This window comes from Meriones unguiculatus, chromosome 8 (genome assembly GCF_030254825.1).
Source record: "Meriones unguiculatus strain TT.TT164.6M chromosome 8, Bangor_MerUng_6.1, whole genome shotgun sequence".
Lineage (NCBI taxonomy): Eukaryota > Metazoa > Chordata > Mammalia > Rodentia > Muridae > Meriones > Meriones unguiculatus.
This window is the reverse complement of record NC_083356.1, coordinates 58,961,694-58,973,184: the sequence shown is the minus strand read 5'-3', so window position 1 is coordinate 58,973,184 and position 11,491 is coordinate 58,961,694. Positions and strand designations below refer to the sequence as shown.

Genomic DNA, 11,491 nt, shown 5'->3' with positions numbered 1-11,491 from the left:
CTACCTCAAGATCTGGCTATAGCACTCATAGACATATATCCAAAATATGCTCAACTATACAACAAGGACTTTTGCTCAACAACGTTCATAGCAGCTCTATTCGTAATGGCCAGAAGTTCGCTACAACCCAGAGGTCCCTCAACGTAGGAATGGATACAGAAATCGTGGTACATTTACACAATGGAATACTGCTCAGCTATTAAAACAAGGAAATCATGAAATTTGCAGGAAAATGGTGGGAAGTAGAAAAGATCATCTTTAGTGAGGTATCCCAGAAGCAGAAAGACACACATGGCATATACTCACTTATAAGTGGATATTAGCCATATAAGAGGAAAAACATACTAAAATCTATACTCCTGAAGAAGCTAAACAACAAAGAAGACCCTAGGGAAGATTCAGAAGGACAAATGCAATAGACATTGGCAGGAGGAGAAGACAGGGAACAGGATAGGAGCCTACCACAGAGGGCCTCTGAAAGACTCTACTGATCGAGGTATCAAAGCAGAGGCTGAGATTCATAGCCAAACTGGGCAGAGTGCAGGGAATCGTATGAACAAAGACCTGGAAGGGACAGGAGCTCCAAAACAAGACCAACAGAGCCAAAAAGCTGAGCCCTAGGAGTCCTGAAGAGAATGATACCCCAATCAAGGACAATGCATGGAGAGGACCTAAAACCTCAGCTCAGATGTAGTCCATAGACTCCGTCTCCAAGTTTGGTACCTAATAACAATAGCAGGAGCTTTCTCTGGCATAAACTCAGAGAACAGAAAGTTTTAAAAGCACTCACACAAAAAAATTTCAGGCCTTCATTTGAACTCTCTTCACTTTCTTCTTTGCATATATTTCTTTTGTTGTAATGTTTCTCTATAAAAGTTTTCATATTTATTTTTATTCATTTATAGGACCATTCTGAGTCATGCCATGCTTTACAAGTGGGAATAGGCACAGGGAAACTATAATTTTATTTTAAAAAGCCACTGTTTCCTCCTGGGCATCATGTACCTTAGAAAAAAAAGAGCTCACAGTAAACAGTGATAATCAGAAAGATAATGGTTTTCACTGATCGATACCATCACATGGTTATTGATTGTTTTCTAGTAAAATAGACATGACTTCCATGCTTCCACGTTAATTCCTTGTGGAATTAAGTTTAAGATAAAATATGAATAACAGGACTAATTCAAACGTGAAGAACCTTGAAGAAAGATGTTTCAGACTGAGGAAAAGAGAGCAAAAGGAACGTGAAAGAATCCATTCATGTTTGGAAACTCACAGAAGTTCAGGGTAACTGTGGGATATTAGAATAGATTCAGAAATTTAGTGATCCAGGCTGCGCAGAGTCACCAGAGACCATTGCAGGCCCTAAAAACCATTGAACAGTATGAGGTTCCATGCGAAGTGTCATTTGTTGATGAATCTAGGTGCTGACCCGAGGAAATCACCTGTTAGGTGGTTTGTGAATAGACAAACTCACCTTTGCCTCAAGGTAAGAGCTCAGAGAAACTAGGCAACCCTGTTCATTGTCCGTAGAAAAGTATTCAGAAAAATCAGTTTCTGTATTGTCAAGAGTACACCACGTGTTAAATTTATACAGTGCTGTATATTCTAGCACTGAGAATGTTTCCTGTCCATACACTGACACATCCTGTCACTCATTTAATACCACATTCAAGACCTGTTTAGTTAGGTCAGACAAGCAAATGCAAATTCTCACTCTCTGGGCCGACTCCACAGTGAGACTTGCTAAGAAGCCGCTTAAAGCAGCCTCAGGAAATCCTTTTAGCTTTTCGTCTCCATGGCTCTTCCGTGCATGGACGCCCATCATAGCTTTTCATTTCCATGGCTCTTCCGTGCATGGACGCCCATCAGGCTTGGGCTTTGTACAAAAGTCCACATCTGCTAGTATTTCACTCTCCCCCAGCCTTAATGCTCTTTCATCGCCCTCCCCTGATCTGTGGTAAAATGTGATCATCTGATTTCCAAATCTTCCCTTTGCTTAGTTTCTCTATGAGGTTGGCCATTAAGCTATAAGCTTCTTAATACTTTGGTGATGGTCTTAGAAGCTTTAAATACTAGTGTGATTTCTGTAAAATTCCAACAAAGCACTTTTAAACCTATTTCAAAAGAATAGTTTATTTTGTTTCCTTGGGCTTTTTAAATAGTAGGTTGAGCCAAAGGTAAACTAATATCTTATTATTATCTACATTATTGTGCTTTGGAGCATGTGACTAACTGGCACAGAACTAGGAAGAGACTCATATAGTGAAGCCAGGTGGGAGAACACCACATGTTGAGTGGGCTCATATGCAGAACACATCAAACAAGTAAACTCTTCACAGACCCTCAGTACATAGGCGAGGCCTGGAATAATTATCATGCTCCTGGCAAAAGACAAATGTGGACAATAGACAGTTAAGCAGAGTTAACATTAAGGGATTTCTGCGTTATTTTTCGAACATAACCACCAGTAATTGGAAAACTGATGGTTCTATATGTCTTGTTTTTTTCTAATGGCTGATAAATATTTGTACTTCTTTCTCATCTGTGTTTAGGTGTGAGCCGCTGCTAAGTGCAATAGTATTTAGAAGTTAATAAAATTAAACTTGTCATGTAGTAGTTGGATAAATGGGATGTTCAGAGTATATAAAAGCTGGTATTTAAAAAATTCAAAAAAAAAAAAAGATGCTGTTGTCAAAATGTGTCAAACTGGGAGACAGTGCCTACAGGGACTCAGATTGGTCCCCTTATCTTTGACTTATCTTCATAGGTTCTCCTACTATATAGCTTCTAACTAAACTAGGCTGTCTCAAACCTCTAGCAACAGGATTGTTTGCCAAGAAGGTTGGGAAAGCACCTAGCTCTGCATGAGGTGTGTGCCCAGGCAGACTTCGAGGGGTTCACTCTTGAGACCCAGGGTCCTAATCATTTAAATAAATCAAGCATATTTCATATAATCAGTGCAAACTGTGATAATAATTTTAATCGCTTTATAATATATATATTAAACAAAGCAAATACTGATGATCTTTTTCATGGCATTTCTTTTTTTTTTTTTTTTGGTTCCACGTGGGAGGTTTATTAAGGGAAGAGGGAAAGAGAAAAAGGGGGGACGCCCTAGAGAGAGAGAAAATAAGGGGGTAAGAGAGAGAGAGGACAAGAGAGTAAGAGAGTAAGAAAGCTTCATGGCATTTCTTAACCCTAAGTTCCTATATTTGATTTTCTATGTGAAAATTTCACTGATGATCTGTTTTCAATGCAATGCTTTATTTACTTTACTGAGAGCACATAGATTATTTGCAGAAAGATTATAAAGTATGGGAGGTATTTAATTAACAAAGCTTTTTTTTTTTTTTTTTTTTTCAGAAAATCCAAAACTTAGTAAATGGACCAAGTCTGATTTTAGTATTTTTTTTATTTTATCTGTAAAAAACAACTAAGTGATATTACTTTAGTATTATAAATATAGCTATCTAGAAGAGACAGATCCATAGCACTTGGCAAAGAAAGTCACAAATTAAGAACTGTACCAACAGTCTCAGATATTTTCTTAAATTGTCTTTATTTTTATTATTTTATATATATAAGAGTTTTTCCTACATGTATCTTTGTGTAATACCTGCAGGCATGCTTCCTAAAGAGTCTAGAAGAGAAAGTCAGATCCCCTGGAGCTGGAGTTACAGATAGTTATGAGCCACCATGTGGGTGCTGGACATGGAACTCGGATCCTCTGGAAGAGCAGACAGTGTTCTTAAATTCAGAGAAATCTCTCTAGCACAGCTCTCTTAATTTAGACAATAATAGTATTATAAAATATTAAATATTTACTCTATAACTCCCACATGGATTTGATTTTTAACATATCTAAATGGCTTTTTGGGAAAGTCTTTCCTTATTGACCTCAATCTAATAAATTCAACAAATGTGTTTTGAAAACAATATAAAAATACACTTTTTGCTGCCTTGTCAATAAGTTTATTTTCTTTATTTAAAAAAAATCTTCATAAAAAAGTCCTTTTCCTCTCATCAGCCTGCTCCTGGACTCTGAGGAAGTCTGCCTTCTTTCGAAGCCAGTGACCTGATTTCTCTTCTGAGCAAGTGACACTTTGGTACTGTTCCACCACCTCACACCTGCTTCTCTCTTGGACTTCTCATAAACTGGGTTTTCTCCAGTAGCAGCTTGCATTTCTTACATCTCTTCTACTTCTTAAATTCTGTTGTTTGTTATTCACTGTGAGAACTGCTTAGTATAAGCATCTTCATCTTTGTTCATTTAGGTAACACCTGTAGTTTGCAGCATTCTGACCTCTGATGTACTTCGGATGTGCTTCTGCAGTTGCTTCAGAATTATGACCAAGGAATAATTTGGTTCTCTGAGGGGCAGATAAGCCTCCATCACAGCTCCCTTCAGGGTCTCAAAAACTTTATTGCCAGTTGTAGTTAGGGCAATACCTGTGTTCAAGTAGTAGGGAAGACATCAGGTTGAATATCAATGCTTTATACATTGTACTAATCTCCAGTCACCTCCATTTGGCCTTTATAGATCTTGGCCATGCCAAGCAGCTTGTGGGCCATCATGAGGCCAGTGCAATACACTGTTGCATAATTTCTCAGGTCAACTGTAAAATCATGTTTCAGTAGTTCATGTGCATCTGGCTGCACAGACTAATCTTATCCCTTTCTATATTGACATAAGAAACCTGGCAGATGGTATCTCTAGTTAAGTGAACTGTCATGCTGTATTTGAGTTTGTTGATCTTAGTTTCATCCTGGATCACCAATTCTTTGTGGGCATAGTGGTCAGTTTTATCCTCTCACCCCCTCCCGAATGTTTCTTGAGATCTGTTAGCAGAGGCCTTATTTTTGACTTTCAGCACTCAATCCTTCAGAATCTCTGAGACCTTATGCCAAGTTGTCCATCCAGGTGTCACTTCCATTTAACAATACACAGAAAGTCCAGCATAGTAGACTCCCAAGCACTCTTTGTAGGTCTTAATTATGCATAAAATTCAAACAAGAGAGGTAAAAGGACATGGACAATGTTATACAGGAAATGAGTGGATTTTCTCATGCTACAGTCACAAGAATCCTGTTTGCTCTTTGGTTTGTCTGTATTAAAGATATTAAACTATTTGCCTTTTGGCACTTACTCTATGACACTGGAACAAGAAGATCCTTTGGGATTCTGCTGGGTAACAAGACCATTAGCTATAAATGGTGGTTGCTTGTTTGTTAGCATTGCTGTGGAACAAAGCTGAATGTAGGAGGAGAGGTAGGGTCTGGGTCTTTTTTCCAGACTCTTCAGAGGAAGCTTACACAAGTCCACATATTCAGCCTGTCCAACAGTCCATCACAATCAAGATGGTCCTACTAACAGAAGCAAAGTTTGTGTCTTCGGAATCTGTGCTTCTACAGGGAGAGGGAGCCTCTATCATGTTTTTTCCCAGGCCTTTCGGGAACTTTCTATGGCTTATTGCTCGGAAAGGAGGGAAACAGAGACAGACCTTCTTTGTGAAAGAGCTCTCAACCTGCCAAACCGGCAGGATGCAGAGGCAATTTCTTTAGCATTTGCAGCCTTTCTCTGACTTCTGCACAGGGAAGTTGAGAAATATTTATTGTTGAATGGGGCCCTGAGAGATTATTCTTGGAAGGCACAACCTCTGTGAACCTTTTTGTGGTGTTGAACAATGTCTTTTAGCTGGAATTTTGAAAAACTAGATGTGATTTTCTCCACCCAGCATACACACACATACAAAAAATTATAGAAAAAGAGAAAATAAGCCTTATTGTTTTGAAATTCAATCATATGAACTTGGTTTTTCTTGCTGAAGGTTTTTATATTTCCAGGACAATGAGCTAGGGAGGTGTACAAATCAGGGAAGACTTTAACATATTATGTTGTGCTCTCTGGGATTTTGTGAACCATTGAAATTTAAGGTAATGATATTTGTTTATTTATCAGTGTATTTTTGAGACAGGAAGGTTCAAAATGAAAAGAAAACAAACATTCAATGTAAAGGGCTCATAACATTCATCATTGTCAGAAGACAGAGTAAACCTTTGGTATATTTATCTGACTGAAATGTTCTATTTAAGTTTTCCATCTTTCTTGAAATAACAGTCATTTTATTACCATCCTTTGTCACTCTTTCTTAGGTTAGTGTCTTGAGTTAGCACATGGCTAAAAGAATAAGGCACACACAGCTATACTAATGACCAGGGTCAAGGTCACTAAGCACAACATTGTCTGTTTTGGCTAGACTCTGGAATAGTGTGCCTCCTGCAGCTAATTATTTTGGTCATCTTGACTTCATAACTGAAGTCTGCAGCTGACAGGATTTTGTGTTTGTCTTTCTCAGTGTTGTTGTATCCGAGCTCCCTAACTAGTAAATGAGCTTAGCACCAGCTTCTGCCATGGAGAGCCCCTACATGCATCTAGCTCCATCAAAATTCAGCCTATTTCATAACTTTGTTGTAAAACTGTCTTGTCCAACAAATATGAAAAGCTCAGCTTAAGTCACAGTTTCCTTTAAAGAACCTGGAATGCTTCTCAAAAATTAAGTCTGGGACCACCCTGCCTGATCCCTAAATGATGTCTGGTCACTCTGATGGTCAATACCAGCCGATGACCCAAGGTGGTACTAGAAGTGGTCTTCGTTAAGAAGGCCTCAGTTTGATGGAGATTGCTTCTCCTCTGCCTTCCTGGGACCTTCTTACCTCTTCCTAGCATGGACAGTTTTGAGGATTGCTTTATTTCCCCCAGATCGTATTTCCTTATTTGCATTCCATTGCCCTGCAGACCACGACCAACCCTTGAGCTTACTTTTATTATCTAAAAAAGGAATGAAATCTCTGCAGAATCTGGGATCTGTGATCATAAACTGGCCTGCTTTCATCTCAGAGACTAAATCTTGCCATGCTCTTCTCTTTCTGATATCTATGCCCATATCTACCCCACCCCACCTTCACTGAACTAATGAATTCTTCAGGTAAGTGGGAGTGGATCTTTATATTTAGAAAGGCAGAAAGGAGAACATATTTCTAATGTTGAAGGCATCACCTTCTTTATATTTAAGATTTATGTCATCTCTTGCCTGAATTTTCTTGCCAGGAGTGCTAAAGTGAGCGAACAGAATCAAATGTACTTTGAGTATGACCTTTGTGAACTAGTGAGACCAGAAACTATCAACCACTTCTTGCAGACATAGTAAATAGCACAAGACATTTCCCTGGTAGAGGCCACTTTTTCATGCAGAGGAGTCTTTGATCTAAGAAGGGTCCTCTGAAGGCTGTTAGTGTAGGAGGTAACCCTTCCCCTGGATGTTCCATTACTCTCACAGAAGTGAAAGTTTTTACACAGAGGAGTATCTGCCTTAGGCTTTTTAGTGAGGAGATGGATGAAGTAGAGAAAGTAGAAAAGGTCAAGAGTTGGAGCAGAAAACTGAGAGCAGCACCTGTCGGAAATCTGCAGGGATTTCTTCCGTGTTCGCGGAGGAATGAGAGAAGGTCTGCCTTGCTTCATGGTGGAGGCAGTTTGCAGAGCAGGAGACAGTTTGGAACATTACTGAGATCTATGTTTTATTCCCCCCTTCCCTCTGTGAAGACTGAATAGAGGTGGTGCACAAAGTGTTAGATGACACTGTAAAGGAATGAATTCATATTGTTCATTTATTTTATTAAAAATAAAACCTTTGTTTTCTCTTTTTGCATTTTTGATTGGTCTCATTCCTTAAGAATTTTGGTGATTTAATTGATTCAAGAGTTTTATATTTTGTTTTCAATTTGCAAGCATAAAATCATAAATGGGACAATTTGGCTTGAGACTGATTGATTTTTATAACTGAGATAGGTAAAAATAGCTATGTCTTAGGGTTATTATCACTGAGAATGCTCAGATAGAATTCACATTGTTTCCTTTGCCCAGAAACTCCTTTCCTCCTAGCCTTTCTGTATTTACCTTTTACCTGTCTGCTCTTCCATTTGGTATACCAGTGGTCCCATAATGAGATCAGACTCCATGACTTCTTCATTCCAGCTTTACTCTTTTTGCTTAATACTTATCTTGATTTATAGTTCTGTATTTATTTGTTTTATTTTCAGTGTTAAATACTACCACTCATTTATCACACAAAAAAGAGAAAAAGGATACAGAGACCTTTGTCTCTGATGACAGTGGGTCCAGGAGGAACCAATGGAGTGTTGGATGCAAACAGCTCTGACCATGAGCAATTGTTTCTTTGAGTTCTGAGTTGTCTCCCTTAGTCTCTAAATTGTTAAGAGCCAAGGCCCACAATCATTACTTCTTCATTCAAGTTTTTCCCCTTTCTCTCTCCCTCCCTTCCTCCTTTCCTCCTTCTCTTCTTTCTTTCGTCTCCTCCTTTTTCATTCTGCGTTCATGTATGCTGTTTGTATTAGAGAGTGTGAATATGGAAGTGTGTCTTAGTCACTCTTCTAGTGCTATAAAAAGACACCATAACCAAGGCAGCTCTTATTTTTAAAATAGCCTTTAATTGGGCTGGCTTACAGTTGCAGAGGCTTACAGCGTTCATTTTCATTGTGGTATTGTGATGGGACCTGGTACTGGAGAAGTAGTTGAGAGTTCTACATGCAGATCCACAGGCAGCAAGAAGAGTGAAAATGGGCCTGACTTGAGATTTTTGAAAGCTCAAAACACACTCCCAGTGACACCCTTCCTCCAACAAGGCCACACCTCCTAATCCTTCTAAATCAGGGCCACTTTCTGCTGACTAATCAAATATATGAGCCCCTGTAAACTAGAGACATTCTTATTCAAATCACTACAAAGCATTCAAGTAGACACGTGTATGGTACAAGAGATTTGTGGAGGTCAGAGATCAACTGTCAGTAGTAAGCTTACAGCTTCTACTTTGTGACCAGAGGATGGAATTCTGCTGCTAGGCTTATGCCATAAGCACTTATACTCTCTAAGCCATGATGAGGACTTTCTAACTTTTCTCTTTTTCAGTTTCTTTGCTTCCTCCCCTGATATGGCAGCCACACCCAGAGGATTAGCAGGAGGTGACATTTTCTTCCATCCTGCAGCTGGTTTGAAAGAGATAGATCCTGGCAGAGGCAGCAAAGTGCTGAGCCCCTGAAGAACTGTGTACAGAAACTGCTGGACACTCAAACAACGGAAGTGGACTTTTAAGCACTCAAGGTGTGCGGTTTATGAACTTGTGCTCTGTTTACTTTGATTCTTTTTACCAGTTTCCTAACCCAGACCTAGTCCTTACATCTCCGTATCTGGTTTATCTAAATACAGTGCCATTTTGGACACTTAGCTCAGTAACTGTGCATTCTGAATTCTTTATTTATAATGGATCCGAAACAAGCCTCTGGTTTATGATTTTCAACATTCCAGCTTTTTTTTATTTTTTTTATTTTACTACATCTGTCCAACAAAATCTCCTTTTTCCAGTAGGTAATTGAGATAAAAGGGCCAACTGCCTATGAATAGAGAAGGACTTGATTTGTAAATAGCTTCTCTAATAGGGGGTGGGCAGGGGCTCTCTCTGACAAGAATTTAGTGGTTGGCTCTTTGATCACCTTCCCCTGGGAGGTACAGCCTTGCCAGGCCACAGAGGAAGATGATGCAGCCAGCCCTGATGAGACCTGATTGGCTAGGGTCAGAGGGAAGAGGAGGAGGCCTAGGGGAGGGCATGGGGGAGAAGAGGGAGAGTGGGTGGGCTGAGAAGAGATGAAGGTGGGGACTAAGGTGGGGATACAACGTGAACAAATTGCAACAAATTAATTAAGTGAGTAAGAGGAAAATAGCTTGCCCACTTCAGCACGCACTGCTTAGAAAAAGCTGGCATTGCTCTATTTTTGAGGATCTCCTTAGGGCCCTTTACAGAAGAAGAGCCCCTTGTGCCTGAACCTGTGCATTGGGACCATTTCTCCAGAACCCGGCCAGTGAGTAATTCCCCTACTGCAGGCCAGCGCTTCAGTTCCTAGAACCTGACTTCCTGAACGTTTTCTTCAACCAGTTCCTGGGATACCCTTAGCACTTCCTTCACTAGAATGCCTGACGGCTGCTTACCGCGTGTTTTAGGCACACCCGTGTAGATCTTCACCTCTCCATTTCTATCCAAACCAGCCACTGGGGAATCTTCATGGTCTCTCTAGTCTCTGGGTCTTGATCACTTTTACCCCTCCCCATTTATCTGGGTCTGCCCACCACATATATTTACACAATTATGTCTTGCTTTTTTACTGTCAACTTGAACCTACTTTTAATAGCTTCATCATGAATGAATGAGCTTATAAAAAGAGTAATGTGTCTTCCTTACAAACATTTTTTATATGAATTCTTCTTTTATAGGTCCTGAATGACTTGATTTATCCAGGAAAATGCAATAGAACACAGATGTGCGGGCCAAGTGAGCTTGCTCAGTAGTGTCCTGTGTAAAATGCTCTCAAGCATGTAAATATTCATAAAAAAAAAACGAATGGCTTTTTCCCCATTGTAAGCCTTTATTTTTTTTTTTCTTCTTCAGGTTTGTTAATAGTTGGACTGCAAATGAAGTCTGTGAAATATTCACTTAAATATATCATTACCAAAATGTGTAAGTATCTAGTTGGCTCATTGTCTTCCCTATTACTTACTCTTTTTAAATTCTTTTCATATACGTCTATATTTAGGAAGTTTCTACAGTAGTAGGTTTCCATATGTAGTAGTTGTTTTATTTTTAAATTACCGTTAGTATTAACAATAAAAATCATTAAAGCATTTAAAGCTTGTTAAATAATCTTCTTTGCTAGGGATGGAACTCTTGGTTCATACTGTTTTTTAATTAATTAATTTCCTTATTCACTTTACATTCCAGTTGTAGCCCCCAACCCCACCCTCTTTCCCTCTTCTCCATACCTCCCCTATTTCCCCCTCAGTAAAGGGGAGGCTCCATTCCTCCCTGCTCATCAATGTATGCTCTAGGGACAGCTCAGGAAATAAAGTTCTTGTGATTTACTCATGAGGACCTGCGTTCAGGTCCATAGCTTCCGTATAAAAGCAGGGTAGTGTGGCATGAAACTGCAGCCCCAGCTCTAGGGAGTAAAGTGGAGACAGGCAAACCTTTCTGGCAATCTAGTTGAAGCAGGAAGCTCCAGGCCCAATGAATGGATTTGTTTGAAAAAGCAAAGTGGAAAATGAGAGGAAGAAAGCTGATGGCAGCCTCCATATACGCACACACCGGTGTACGTACTTGTACGACATATGGATACAGTGCATGCATGCGCACATGTACATATTCATACATACACCAGCATACACACATATATACATACACCCCTCCCCCACACAAATACTCAGAGATCACTGAGTAGTGCAAAGGATAAAGACAGTTTTCATCAAGTGTAATGATCTGAATTCAATCCCTAGAACCCACATGATATAAGTAGAGAACTGACTTCCAAATCCCAAAAGAATAAATAAATGTGATCTTTATCAAAATGAAAAGTGGAGTTGAAAGAT

At 39.4% G+C, this 11,491-nt stretch overlaps 1 pseudogene; it reads right to left on the bottom strand.

Annotated features, from left to right (window-relative positions):
* Positions 1–4,001: 4,001 nt before the first annotated feature.
* Positions 4,002–7,522, bottom strand: LOC110565372 (large ribosomal subunit protein uL18-like; annotated as a pseudogene).
* Between the last annotated feature and the right edge of the window lie 3,969 nt (positions 7,523–11,491).